Source organism: Protopterus annectens, chromosome 5.part0, assembly GCF_019279795.1.
Source record: "Protopterus annectens isolate FY-2018-M chromosome 5.part0, PAN1.0, whole genome shotgun sequence".
Classification (NCBI taxonomy): Eukaryota; Metazoa; Chordata; order Ceratodontiformes; family Protopteridae; genus Protopterus; species Protopterus annectens.
This window is the reverse complement of record NC_056735.1, coordinates 1,629,952,890-1,629,968,200: the sequence shown is the minus strand read 5'-3', so window position 1 is coordinate 1,629,968,200 and position 15,311 is coordinate 1,629,952,890. Positions and strand designations below refer to the sequence as shown.

The window sequence follows — 15,311 nt, the reverse complement described above, 5'->3', positions numbered from 1 at the left end:
AACAAACCGGAGATTGGAGGCCAATATTGGACCTCAGCAGATTGAACGAATCAGTGAAGGACAAGTTTTGGATGGTAACACTGCAGTTTATACTCCAGTTGTTAGGGAAAGACTTTTGGATGTGCTCTCTGGATCTTCAGGACGCCTATTATCACATAAAAATGGACAAGGCGTCCAGAAGCCATCTTCCCTTCCGGCTTTGAGCCAGTCACTATCAGTTTTGCGCTCTGCCCTTTGGTCTCACCACAGCCCCCAGGGTGTTCACCAAATGCATGGCAGTAGTGACAGCTCACCTGAGACGTTAGGGATTCCAGGTGTTTCCGTATTTGGACGACGGGCTCCTGACCGCCCCCACCAGGCATCTACTCATTCAAAACCGGGACGCCACTATTCAGCTTTGTGCTCAGTTAGGGATCTCCATAAATTGGAAAAAATCTGCATTATTGCCCCCTCAATCTGTGATTTTTATAGGCGCAGAGGTAGACACAGTGAACATGACAGTTTGTCTCCCCTCCGAAAGGGCTCAGAACTTAATCTCCCAAATTCAACGCTTTCTCCCTTTGCAAAAAGTCAAAGCGAAGTGGGTTCTGCAGCTCATTGGGACTATGGCTTCCACAATTCTATTGGTACCATTAGCCAGGTTACACATGAGAATTCTCCAGTGGCTTCTGTTTTCCTAGTGACCCTTCCATTTTCTCCCACTGAGTCCATCCTATCCTGCTGATGGAATCATGCAAGAAAGACCTTCGTTGGTGGATAGATCCCAGTCATCTTATCAAGGGTGCCCCCTTTGTTCCGGCCCAACCCGTTGCCACAGTGACCACGGATGCCTCCCAGATTGGGTGGGGGGGGACATTATCTCGGCAGGACTGTCCAAGACACATGGCAAGAACACGAGGCTCATCTGCATATAAATGTTCTGGAGATGAGGGCGGTGCTTCTGGCATTGTAAGCACTTCAAGACCTTCTTCCTCTAGGGACAATTGCAATATAATCAGACATGTCGGTGATTTGGTATATCGGTGATTTGGTATATCAACAAACAGGGCGGTACCAGATCTTACCCACTCTGTCGTTGAGGCCATCCAAGTTTGGGAATGGGCGAATTCTTCCCACCACTTTCTGGTTGCAACGCACATCCCAGGGATGACCAACGTGATAGCTGACAAGCTCAGCCGGGCAATCCGAATGCCTCACGAGTGGTCTCTGAAACGGGAAATAGTGGATCAGATTTTCCGGAAATGGGGACAGCCTTGCTGCGACCTTTTTGCCAGCCCAGTCAATACCAAATGCAGCAACTATTTTTCCATCATTCCCCCTCCGGTGGAGTCTCCCAGAGACTCTCTGGCTCACGATTGGCCCATGGGACTTCTGTATGCTTTTCCTCCAATCCCTCTCATTTCCAAAGTGATTCAGAAAGCCAGCTGGCTGGGAAGCAAGTTGATCCTCATTGCTCCTTACTGACCTCGTCAGGTCTAGTTCCCCTTCCTTGATCCTCTCCTCCTGGACGATCCTTGGATTCTGGACCCAGCTCCAGATCTATTGACTCGCATGTCGGGTTCGCTACACCCCTCAGTCCACACCCTCAAATTGACAGCATGGCTGCTCCAGTTCCATCCATAGTCAGGCTTCATGATGCATCATCTTCAGTGTCACATATTCTTATGTCATCCCATAAACCTTCAACTAGGAGGCTGTATGGCAGTAAATGCAAAAAAAAGATTTTCTATTTGGGCACAGAGAATGAATGTAGATCCATACACTGCTTCTATCCCTGTGATTCTGTTTTTTCTGTCTGAGCTTTTTCAACAAGGACTGGCTGCTGCCACTATTAGAGTCCAATTGGCGGTTATTTCTCATTTTCATTTAGGTTTTCCAGATACCAATTTAATGTCACATAAGCTATGCAAGACTTTTTTGAAAGGGGCCACTCTATTGAGACCACCTCTGCAAGAACCAGTGGCTTCTTGGGATTTAAATTTTGTGTTGTCCAAATTGACTTCTCCACCCTTTGAACCTTCCCACTCATCTTCTCTAAAATGTTTGTCTTGGAAGACCTTGTTTTTGGTAGCTATCACATCAGCTAGATGGGTATCAGAGCTTCAGGCCTTGTCTATTAAGTCACAAAGACAGGGTGTCATTACGTACTAATCCCTCCTTTGTTCCCAAAGTTTGTTCTAATGCTACTTTAAACCAATCAATAGAACTCCCAGTTTTCTTCCCTAGCCACTGTAATGCAGCTGAATACCGTTTTCATCAGCTAGACGTTCATAGACAACTACAGACAACTATGTTTTTATCTACAGCGGACTAAGGCTTTCAGAAAATCAGATCAATTGTTCATTTCCATTTTCTGACTCTAGATTGGGCTTACCAGTTTCTAAAGTGACACTATCTAATTGGATTTCCAGTTGCATAGCCTTTATCTATAGCTCAGAGGGCAAACCCTTACCCTACAGGATCAAGGCTCATTCTACCAGATCGCTGTCTACCTCTACAGCCTTTCAAGCCAGGGTACCATTGTGCAGCAGCTACATGGGCTACCCCTTACACTTTTATTACACATTACAAATTGGATTTGACATCCAGGGGTGGAGCATCCTTTGGCTTCACGATGCTCAAATGTATTTTCCAATGAGCCACCCAAGAATAAGGCACTTGGGACGCTGTCCCATATGTAAAAATGAAGGTGAGATCGGACTACCTAACATAAAGAAGTTATGTACTCACCATAACATTCCATGTTCGTAGTCCATATCACCCTTCATTTTTACCAACCCGCCCTCCTGCCCCCATCCTGGAAGATCTGGAAGTAATAATTTGGTTGCCCTTGGTAGGAGACCCTTTAGTATTGGTTGCTTTTATGGTGGTTGTTCTAGTGAGCAGCAAACAAGGTCTGGGGATTGTACTGGTGCACCATGGGATACCTGCTTAGCCACGAGCCAACCAGAAGTTTTCCAGCTTGTAAATCGGCTGAGTCGGAGCCAAGGATCAGCTCCGAACCCATATGCAAAAATGAAGGGTGAGATGGACTACGAACATGGAACGTTATGGTGAGTACATAACTTCTTTTTATTCTCTCAAATTTCTAAGATTGTAAGAGCAATATTTAAAAATTGTCCCCATTTTTTGGCCTTTGTCCCACTTTTATTTATGACTTTGTCCTGATTTCTTGTTCTAAGAGGTTGAGAGGTATGGGCTTCAGGGCTCTTGTAGGCAAGTGCACATGCCACCATCCTCTTCCCAAACAAATTAAAATGGCACCAGATGCTCCCCTTTTCTAAGTTGGATCACTGCCCCAGACTTGGGGCAGAATTCATCTGTGCTGTGGGGATGTCTGCCAGATCTCTGGCAGGCAGAACATAAAGACAGATTTTAGCAAGAGAGAGTTTTCCATGAATGAGTATTATCATACTGCAGCTTGACCATGTATAGATGACCTGCTGTTAATGCTGCAAGTATTCAGACAACTGACCTCTTAGGATCAGCAGCATGGAAACAAGGGGACTAAATTCTTTCTCAGATAAGCTCAACTGGGGCTTCTTAGATCCTCTCATATTGCCTGAGTCCTTGTGTTTGCTGCTGTGTTTTTCATAAAGTGAGGCCCCGTTTAATGCCATATGTGTATATCCAATCCAGCTAGAAATGTGGAAGCGGTTTGTCTCATTCCATGCAAAAGTAGCAGCTTTCAGGATGTGTTCATGGCTTCATAGCCCAAAAGTCATCGGTGCTCTTATCAGGTACCTTTGATCACCAGGTTAATTCACCTGAGTAGTCGTCCTTTTGAACTAAGCAGCTTTAATCCAGAGTTTAGTTTGACTGTACATCCTATTTCCAGCATTCAAACAATTGTTGCCTCATTCTTGTTGCCAACATGGCTCCTATCCTAGTACAAGTCTGGGGTCAGCAGTTTCTCAAATGAGGTGTCTGGTCCTGACAGCTAGTAGCAGGCCTTCTGCACAAGACTTGGGTTTAGACATGGAAGAGATTTTCTGTTTGGATGACAGAGTGATCCTGCTGTTATCCTGTAGTATTTCTCACATCTTTCAGTTCACTCCCCAGTTATGGTGCATCCTTCAGCAATTTCTTTTTTCATGAAGCTTTGTCTTCTCTTTGTGTGCAGGGCTTTCTTGAAATTGTCAGAAAAGGCCATTTTTCTTGCCCCCAATCTCAGGTCTTGTAACCTCTATGAGAGCAAGTTCTGTTCTGAATTTCCTTCTTTTAAAGTATGCTTTCTATATTGTCTCAGCTGTAAAAATCATACTTCAGTTGCCTACACATCTGTATAGAGTCTCCTATTTTTCATGCATTTTTTTCTTAAATTACAACTGAACTCCCCTATTAAAATGTCCATGTTGGCAATCTTTTTATATCTTCAAAAAATTATTCTGTTTTTGTATGTGCATATATTACTATTAACCTCCATACGTTTTTCCCTTCTCCAGTATCACATATTACATGTCTGCCTGATCTATTAGTTTTTAATAATTGCATGGTTTTTCAAAATCAGAACTCAAAATCATCTTAATATACTATGCTGTTTCTACATGTTTACTTTGTTCTTTATACAAATATATAATGTCCTGTAAAGAAAATACATCTGCTTTCTGTTTTGGACACCTCTGTATTACTAAACATATTCTAGCTTCATTAATAATAAGATTCAACTTTAATAAGATTAACTTAAAGTTGACCCTTTCCTTTTTTAGAATTTTGTCTGTTGCTTAAACATTTTCCTTTACTCTATTACCAATAGAACTCTTTGCAACCTTTGTCATCTGCATGTGCTTCATCCTCATTTTCACTTAATGATTCATACATACTTTGTACATCAGTGTTCTGATAATTCTGTATTCTCATAAATATTTTCTTGCTCTTTTCAGTATTTTTAGCAAATTCTTGTTCATGCATATTTGTATTAATTATAAACTTTTTGCACAGCAATCCATCCAGGCCTGTTTTGTTCTAAAGTATTGCTTAGTTATTCACATATTAGAAATATAAAACTGTAATATTTTCTGCAAATAACTATACAGACTCTTGTTGAATGTCCTGTTTCACCACATGTCCACATTAACCTTTTGGGCATGCCTGTATCAAGTGATTCTGTGCACCGCAGTGAAAACGCATTTTGTGTTGGTCTTAATACCTAAACTTTTCTCTCTTTCTGTCGATAAGTACAACACTGGGTAAATGCAAGACTCTTCCCATTAATATTTTTCAGATATATTCACAATTCTTGGCCATCATTCCTTAATTTTCTTTCATATACAGATTTTTATTTAATGTTAAAGACTTTTGCCTTTTTCAGCAAAAAAAATTACTTTGTCATGTCTGCTGTCCAAATCTGAATGCTTACTTTTTTTTCTGTAGAGTGGCAGGGCTTCCACTAATAATTAATTTTAGAAGCATGAAGGAAAGGATAAGCCAGCACCTTTTAGAAATAACTATGCAAATATGCTGTACAAACGTATAAATGGGAAAGCTAAACATGCTTTTAAACTTCAGGTCCAGGAAGCAGGTGTAGAACAGCTAAACGTACTAGTGAACCAACACGTAATTAAATCCAGTAACAAAAAGGCACAGCATGACCATCCATGTAAAACAAGGTTTATTACTTCAAGCTTTCGAGTTGAAACTCTTTTTCAAGAATGAATCAATACATTAAAACCAAAGAATAAATATAAAACACCAGCCAATCACATAACATATCTCATAAACACATTATATAATTATACAATTTACATAATTAATATAGTTGACTAAGCCTAGTTCACTAAAAACTCCATTAAAAACAATGGTCAACTTAACCAATTTCATTACTGCCTAAAAAGCTCCACAGGACAACTGTAATACTCCAACATATGCTTGTCTTAATTTTAAAATGGGTTTAATACTATTAGTGTTATTAAGCCCTGGATAGACATCAGATCTAAAATAGTTTATCCATTTGTATTCTGCTCTTTCTGTGGCATTCACTATGTCCCCCCCCCCTCTTGTTTTTGGAAACCCTCTGCTGTATCCTAAATTGAAATGTATGTTCATTTCCACAATGTAAAATATGCTTAAGTGCATTTGTCTCAACCCCCTTCTTATATCAGATAAGTGGGATGCAGTTCTCTCCTTGAATTTACATTGTTTTTCTAATGTAAAAACACAAAATTTTTCACAGTTACCCAAGTAAACTAAATTTTCTGTATTGCATGTCCTAAATGCGTTAAAAATAAAATGAACTTGTGTTATAGGATGTATAAATCCTGTTTCCATATTAATGAACTTACAAAAGGTGCAGTTATAACAGGGGACTGTCCCCTTGTTAAGTCTGTGTAACTCTTCATTTTTATCAAAATCTTTATAGCAAAGAAGTTGTTTGAGGTTCTTCTCTTTCTTGTATACAAAATAAGGCTTTTCTCCTACTATTTTCCTAACATTAACATCAGAACTAAGAACAGTCCAATTTCTTTTAATTATGGACTGAATCTGCCTAGAATGTCTGTTGTACTTCATCATATATCCTAATTTAAACCCAGCTTCTCTCACCGGGCTGTTGTTCTGGGCATTATTGCCTTCTCTAAGTAAATATGGATGTAATGGGATCCTATCTTGCCTACATTCATGACAGATGGGTTCGGAGCCGATCCATCGGCTCCGACTCGGCAACTTATACACTAGCACGAAGTCTCTCATTGGCTGGGCTACTCCCTATCCCAGGATGCACTACACCTGCTTCCCCAGATCTCGTTTGCCGCTTTACAAGCTGGACGTGGTCTCGACTTGGCTGGAGCTAAGTGGTTCTTTTTACCTTTATTGGTCTTTGACCTTGGGGTTTTTTGTCATATATTAACCAAACAGCTGTTTTAACAGCTATTCCTTGTTATTCCTTACTATTTGCTACTTTTGAGTGTTTGAGTGTCTTCTGGTACTATATTTTTTCAGTCGGGCAAGGCCCGTTTAAGTTAGAGGGCCTTTGCCCTACCTTTGTGTGCTATTTAACTTTTATTACCTTTTGTGGTTAATTGTTTTCGGGCCAAGCCCGTTTAAATTAGAGGGCTTTAGGCCGTTGGACTTGTTTTGTCTGTTTGTTTGTGAGGTAAAATTTTTTCTTAAGTACTCGCGCCAGTGTGTCTCGCGCTTGTCAGTTGGCGCAATTTTGTGATAGTGCTTACTAATTGTGGTAAAGTCATACTTGTTTAGGGCCTGTACTATGTCCAAGGAACACAAGTCAGGTTTTAAAAAATGCACTCGGTGCAGTTATAAAATGTCCATCACAGACAGTCATTCAGTCTGCATTTATTGTTTGGGACCGAAACATCTACAAGAGACTTGTAGCGTATGTCATGCTTTCTCTGCTAGAGTTCTTCAAGAACGCAAGAACAAGTTGATATTGAAAGGGCTTATAAAACCTTCGTTTGAGGAAGCCTTAAATCCTCCTGTTGCTTCCAAAAAGAAAAGATAGTCGGCACCGACAAGTCCGTCGGAGCCGACTTCTAAAAAGACTAAATTGACCTCTTCTTCCTCGGCTCCACTGACTTCGGGGCCGAGGGTCGAAGGGTCTGCCTCGGTACCTCCTACTTGGCTCCATTGCCTTCGGAGCCGCAAGTTGGAGTATCGAGGTGAATCACCTCCATCGGTTCCAATGGCTTCGGAGCCGGTGGAAGTGTGCAGCTCAGACTCTTCCCCCTCGGCTCCGAAGAAGGCTCCTTCGGTGCCGATGGTGGTCCATGCTGTGGTGGAGTCGGCGCCGACAGTATTGGAGCCGTTTCGGAGCCGGTCCCCTTCTCTTTCGGAGCCGAGAGGAAAGTCTTCTCGAGTGTCTACCTCCTCTAAATCCTCGAGACTGTCAGATTCGGACCTGGATAGGGTTTTACAGAGGCTTTTACAATCTCCAGTGTTTACTAAAATGGTCTCTGCTCCAGCACAGTTTGCTTCGGAGCCGATCCCCCCTCCAACACATTTGATTCCTCCTCCAACCTCTTCGGAGCCGTTGGAGCCGGTGGTGGTGGAGCAGTGTGGAGCCATACGGTCGGAGCAGAGACCCCTTACAGGCCTTTCGGCTCCCGACTATGCTTCCTACCCTGTCCTCCGGTTCAGGGTTTGGTACTGCGACCTCTTCAGCCTGGCCCGAGGGGAATACTTTAGGATTAGGTGCTTCGGTGCCTAGTCTTCCTCTCGGAGCATCGGCTGCTGGAATTCCCAGTGCCATCGTGGCCTCTAGACCAGTGACCTCCTTGGATTCTGGAGGTCCGGCCTTTGAGGCCATGAGGAGCGCGCTGGCCATGCCCTTGCCGGTTCAACAAGATTCTACCTCACCGTCCCTAGATTTGGAGACTGGTGCCTCTGTTGTGTTGCAGCCCCCCGGCAGCGGGGCCCCAGGGCCTGAGGATACCCCCATCGGGGGTTCCCTTCTTCCGGGTGGTCCGTCCGAAACTGCTTCGGACGAACTCCCACGGAAGAAATTGTGTAAGAGGAAGCACATAGACTCCCAAGATGAGTCTATTACATCGGATACTGACCTCGATGACGCAGAAGGGTCCCCCAAATCATCTTCGGATGATATCTCCTTCTCAGATATCTTGGAGATTCTGAGACAGAGAGGTGACTGGCAAGCCAAAACCCCTTCAGCTGAGGAGTCAGTCTTCCTCAAGGCCTTTGGGGCCCAGCCTTCCGCCTCCTGGGTGTCTCCGCCCTTCGATGAACTCCTTGATTTGGTTTCTCGAAGGGTGTGGGAACACCCTGATTCTGTGGAACCGGTGCCTGCGAGGCCCAATAAATTTTGTCAGCCCCCCCCAGAAGGAATTTCTCACAAAGGGTGTGCCTGTAGATGCTTTGGTGGTGGCTTCTGCCACACAGCAGGGCGTGGCAGAGGCTTCGACGTCTATTCATCCTCCTAATAAGGATTCTAGGAGTATGGATAGGTGCGGAAGCGTACCCTGTCCTCAGCGGCCTTTACCTTACGGTCGCTGAACTACTTATGTCATTTTACGAGGCTCCAAAGGGATCTTCTCAAAGAGCTAAATGACTCTCTTGTTGGTAATCTACCTGAGGCGCTGGCACCGACTGTTGGCGCACAGATGACTACCCTCTTTTCTATTGTTAACTCGTCCATGAGGCTCATTTCGTATGCGGCCGAAGGCGAGTAGAGCTGAGGAACAGGCGTTGCCCTCAGGAGGCAAGCCTGGTTACGCTTCTGTTCGTTCACGGAGGCCTTCAAGTCTTCCTTCGCCGACGCCCCCTTTGATGGGTCATCTTTGTTTGGACCGAAGGTGAAGGACACACTAACTCGGTGCGAGCAGGAGGGCAAGACTTTGACTGCCGTTGGGGCCCGTTTTTCCGCTCCTTCCAGGCCTTATCCCAAGGCTGGGAGAGGAGGGAAAATGTGGTTTAAAAAATCCCAAAAGTCTTTCTCTACTCCACCCAGTGATTCCCCTTCCAGAGGCAGGGGGGGGGGGGAATTTTGGAAGACGCCGCCCCAGAGGAGGCAGAGGCCCCCGTAACTCTGGAGACCGCGATTCCTTTCGTGGTTCTTCATACAACCAGCGTTCCTGAGTTGTTGCCCGACTGTGCAACTCCGGAGCCAGTCGGGGGTCGCTTTGCGGCGCACCCACAAGCTTGGGAATCCATAACAAGCGATCGGTGGGTGCTTCGCATTATTACCGGAGGATATATCATCCCCTTCAACAAACCTCCCCTTTCTTTAAGGGAAATCCCGGATGTACCACCCAGTCAGCGGGATCAGGCAGCATTAGAGGTTTCAAAGCTGCTAGAAAAAAGAGCCATCCAGCCTGTCCCCATCGACCAGATCGGATCAGGAACTTACTCAAAATTATTTTTGGTACCAAAAAAGACAGGGGACTTCAGGCCCATTTTGGATCTCAGTTCATTGAATCGTTTCGTAAAGAAGTCCAAATTCCGAATGGTCACTCTTCAATCTATTCTTCCTTTGCTGGAAAAAGATGCATGGATGTGCTCCATAGATCTCCAGGACGCTTACTATCACATTCCCATAGCTCAAGAGTCCAGGAGACATTTACGCTTCCGCCTCGGAGCCAGTCATTTTCAATTCCGAGCACTGCCCTTTGGTCTCACCACAGCCCCAGGGTGTTCACCAAATGTCTGGCAGTGGTAACTGCTCACCTGAGAAGTCTGGGATTCCAGGTGTTTCCTTATCTAGACGACTGGCTCCTTACTGCCACCTCCGAGCATCTACTACTCCAAGCGCTCAGAGCCACGTTCACCTTGGGCCGTTTCTTGGGGATCACGTTCAATTTGCAAAAATCTGTACTACAGCCATCTCAGCGTATTACTTTCATAGGCGCAGACTTAGACACAAAAGAATGCGCCTATTTACCGGCAGCAAGAATTCAGGTCTTACAAGATCAGGTCAGATCCTGTCTCCCCCTACAAAGAGCCCCGGCCCATCGGATCCTACAACTGTTGGGCTCGATGGCGTCGACCATACTTTTAGTTCCCTTGGCCAGACTTCACATGCGAATTTTACAATGGCTACTGTCGGTTCAATGGTCCTATCAGGAACTTCCCTTGAACCACTTAATCATAATCACGGAAAGTTGCCGTCGAGATCTACATTGGTGGCTTCTCCAATCAAATCTCGACCAGGGCGACCCTTTATACCTCAACGTCCCATTGCCACTGTGACTACGGACGCCTCCCAGGTAGGGTGGGGGTCATTACCTGGACAGGTCGGTCCAAGGCACATGGCAGATCCAGGAAACGCATTTGCATATCAATGTCCTGGAGATGAGGCGGTACTATTGGTACTCCAAGCTCTCCATCACGCTCTCCCACAGGGCCCGATTACTATCCTATCCGACAACATGTCGGTGGTGTGGTACATAAACAAGCAAGGTGGAACCAGGTCTTACCCACTATGCAGAGAAGCCATGAGACTTTGGCACTGGGCGGTAGCTACCAACCGCTTTCTAATGGCAACGCACATACCGGGGAAGTCCAATGTGATTGCGGACAGATTAAGCAGGACCATTCTTTTACCCCACGAGTGGTCCCTCAAACAGAGTATAGCTGCGAAAATCTTCGACAAATGGGGTCTTCCTTGCTGCGACCTGTTTGCCAGCCCTCACAATGCGAAATGCAGAGAGTTCTTCACACTGTTTCCTTCTCAGGGACAGACTCCCAGGGACGCTCTGACTCACATTTGGCCCCCCGGTCTTCTCTACGCCTTCCCTCCGTTCCCCCTCCTACCGAGGGTGATACAGAAGGCCATTTACTTGGAGAGTGAGATGATTTTGATTGCCCCGCACTGGCCTCGTCAAGTTTGGTTTCCCTTCCTACAGAGGCATGCGATAGAAGGTCCATGGTTTCTGGATCCGTGCCAGACCTGTAGACTCACCAGTCAGGACGGCGTCATCCGTCTCTCAGGTCCTTGAAGTTGGCAGCATGGTTACTCCACTTCCATCCTTAGTCCGAGACAATGCTCTTTCGCCGGACGTGGTCCACATACTGTCTTCTTCTCATAAACCTTCCACCATCAAATTTTATTCCAGTAAATGGAAAAGGTTTGCCTTCTGGGCTCAAGAACGGGGTATAGATCCTCTCACTGCACCAGTATCGGAGGTTCTGAATTTTCTGGCCTCCCTTTTTCAGTCGGGCTCTTCAGTTTCTACCATTAAGATTCAGTTAGCAGCGATCTCTAATTTTCATGCTTCTTTTGAACCTTCATTGATGTCTCACAAACTTTGTAAGGCTTTTCTTAAAGGGGCTTGGCTCCTTAGGCCTCCTTTATCTCAGCCTGTCCCCCCTTGGGATTTGAATATGGTTCTTGCTGCCCTAACTGCCCGTCCTTTCGAACCAGCTGCTACTTGTGATTTAAAATTTCTGTCTTGGAAAACGGCCTTTTTAGTAGCCATAACATCTGCTAGGCGAGTTTCAGAACTTCAAGCTCTTTGTTCTGATCCTCCCTATTTGATTTTTCACAAGCATAGAGTTTCATTGAAATTAAACCCTGCATTTATACCAAAAGTGGCCTCCTCTTTCTGTATGCAACAAACTATAGAACTCCCTGTCTTTTTCCCAGAATTCTCCAATAACGCAGAATATACTTTGCATCAATTGGACGTACATAGACAACTACGTTTTTATTTGAATAGAACCGCTCAAACGCGGAAATCAAATCAATTGTTTGTTTCCTTTGCAGTGAACAAATTGGGTCAACCAGTAACAAAAGCCTCCATATCTAAATGGATTAAAGATTGTATCATTTTTATTTATTCACAGGCTAATAAAGACCTTCCCTTTCCAGTCAAGGCTCATTCTACCAGGGCAATGGCTACTTCCGTAGCTTTTCACTCCGTTATCAATAGATGATATTTGTGCTGCGGCAACCTGGACTTCTCCGCACACTTTTATTTCTCATTACAAATTGGATGTGGTTTCTCGAGGCAGAGCTTCCTTTGGTTCCACAGTTCTCAGGAGTGTGTTCCAATGAGCCACCCAGGATGTAGGTGCTAGGGACGCTGTCCCATCTGTCATGAATGTAGGCGAGATAGGATCCCATTACATCTTTTAGTTATGTACTTACCATAACTTCGGATGTATGGGATCCATCTACTACATTCATAAGTACCCACCCTCCTTCCCCCTTCCATTTGGATTTAGAGGAGCTGTAGTCACTTTTTTCTTGGCGTTCTTTCTTGAAGAACTTTAGTTGGTTATAGTGACTACTAGTTTTTTCTGTGTTTACATGGGTGTATGAAAGCGAACAAACAAGATCTGGGGAAGCAGGTGTAGTGCATCCTGGGATAGGGAGTAGCCCAGCCAATGAGAGACTTCGTGCTAGTGTATAAGTTGCCGAGTCGGAGCCGATGGATCGGCTCCGAACCCATCTGTCATGAATGTAGGCGAGATGGATCCCATACATCCGAAGTTATGGTAAGTACATAACTAAAAGTTTAGTCACACTAGGCCTTTCAGATTTAACATATTCTGCATTCTTAGTTAATAAGTCTCTACTAGAACCTCTTGCCAAAAAAGTCCTGTGTCATAGTACTAATTTCCACTGCAAACCCTTCTTCAGTTGTGTTTAGCGTAGTGGCTCTCAAAAATTGACTTTTTACTACACCCTTATAAACATGAGTGGGGTGCATACTGGAATTATGTACATATCTAGTTGCTTGTACCTCTTTCCTGTATATAGATGTATGAATTTTACCATCAATATTTATCAGTTTAACATCCAAGAAAGTGATTTCCTCTACTGAACAAGACATTTCAAACTTAAGGAAGCTGGTGCTATTTTGTAGATGTTCAAAAAATAGCTCCAGTGCCTCCTTGCTACCTCTCCACAATAATACTTTGTCATCTACAAAACGTTTATAGTGCATTAAAGCACTGTTATAGTATTCATTTTTGTTAGAATCAAAAATAGTATATTCTTCCCATCTAGCCAAAACTATGTTAGCATAGCCATTTGCTACAGGTGTGCCCATAGCTACTCCTGAAGTCTGATGATACACATCATCCCCAAACATGAAAACATTATTTTGCAGAACAATCTCAAGTAGAGAACATAGCAGTGAAATTTTGTTTGCTGTAAACGTGCTGTTTAACTAGAAATTCTCTAACATATTCAATACCTGTATTGTTAGGAATAACCGTAAATAAGAACTTAATGTCCATAGTTACAAACAACACATTTGTCATATTCATATCCAAAAACATTCTGAATGACTAAAAATTCACCATTGTCCTTTATATATGACATACTGTGTTTCAATAGAGGTTTAAGTTGCTGATCTAAATATTTTGAGATTGCTGTAGTAGCCCATTGTTTTCCTGAGACTATAGGTCTCATTGGGGGATGAAGCAAGTTTTTATGGAGCTTGGGCAACCCATGTATAACCAGGCAAAGAGGATGTTCTGTGTAGAAATAATTATACTGTTCAGGAGTAATTGCTAACTGCATTAAATAGTCATACAATTCAGTTTTAATCCTATAAATCATTCTATTCACCTCTATAACATTTATAACCTTAAATGTTGCACTGTCATTTAAAAAGTCATACATCAGTTCTTGATATTGTTGTACATTAAATATAACTGTTTTCCCACCTTTATCAGCTGGTTTCAGTATAATGTCAGTCCTTTTAACGAAGTCCATTAATACTTTTCTTTCATTAGCATTCAGGTTATGAAAACTAGATGATTTTCCATTAAAAACAAATCATAAACATCATTCTCACATAACTGTAAAAAAGGCTGTGACAGTCGCTGTGCTGTTAGGTAAAAAAGTGCTACTTCTTTTTAAGACATTTTCGGTATTGGCATTATTATTCCCAAATAACATTTTCAGATCTAAATTCCTAGCAAACATTTTAGCTCTGTAATGCTGACATTCAATACACCATTACCAGATGGAATAAAAGTTAAACCCTTGTCTAGTAAACTCAGTTCCAGTTCAGAAAATTCAAAGCCAGACAAGTTAACAACAGTATGTCCTGCTAAGTCTTTCTGCTTCTTGTTGCATGGCCTACCTTTGGTCTTGCCCCCAAACCTTGTTTTACATGGATGGTCTTGCCTCCAAACCTTGTTTTACATGGATGGTCGTGCTGTGCCTTTTGTCACTGGATTTAAATTTCTGGTCCTCATCGGTGGAAATAAGGCATGTGATGTAGTTCTTGAGAGTTTGTGGGACGTCTTATGAATGTGGTGTCACGTGATGAGATGACAAAAAGACTGCAAAATTGCAGCATAAATTTTTCTGCTAATGCAAACAGCACAAAAGTTATTTTGCAGAATGGTACCTATGTGAATGAAAGCTCTGGTATCTTCCACTGAAATGTAGCCATCAGTTGCTGTTTCTTATTTTGTTTCAACCCACACCACTGGCTGCAGTCTCGAAATACCAACGCAACTTTCCTCACAAATGTTACTATTTGATGTTTATTGCCATCCAGTTTAGTTACTTTATTTTGTGAAGATTAGTTGTCCTCTGAAATTGTGAGAAGCAAACTTCATGCATAGTTTCCTGCACGCCATGTCCTTCCCTGTTGTATTTAACAGCCATAGAGGTCTCCATTGAGCTTACATCAGTTAGTAAGCATTTCTCAACTGCCTCCAACCAGGAAAGTGAAACCTTTTCTTTAGGTTCCACTTCTGAAGTTAAGTGGTGCAAAATGTCTTATAAGCCTCCTTTCTGAAGTGCAAGAGACTACTCTGGTATTCTATTATCAATAGTATTACTAACCTCGTTTGAACCATAGACCGTATGCACAGGTATCGAATTAATTACTTTACTACTTTCTCTTCCACTCAAACTTGAACTTCCTCCTCCTCCA

At 43.3% G+C, this 15,311-nt stretch overlaps 1 protein-coding gene across 1 annotated transcript in view; it reads left to right on the top strand.

Annotated features, from left to right (window-relative positions):
• Window positions 1-15,311, top strand: part of LOC122801802 (spidroin-2-like) — a 1,016,563-nt gene that overhangs the window by 934,754 nt on the left and 66,498 nt on the right. The gene's annotated exons all lie outside the window — the stretch shown is intronic.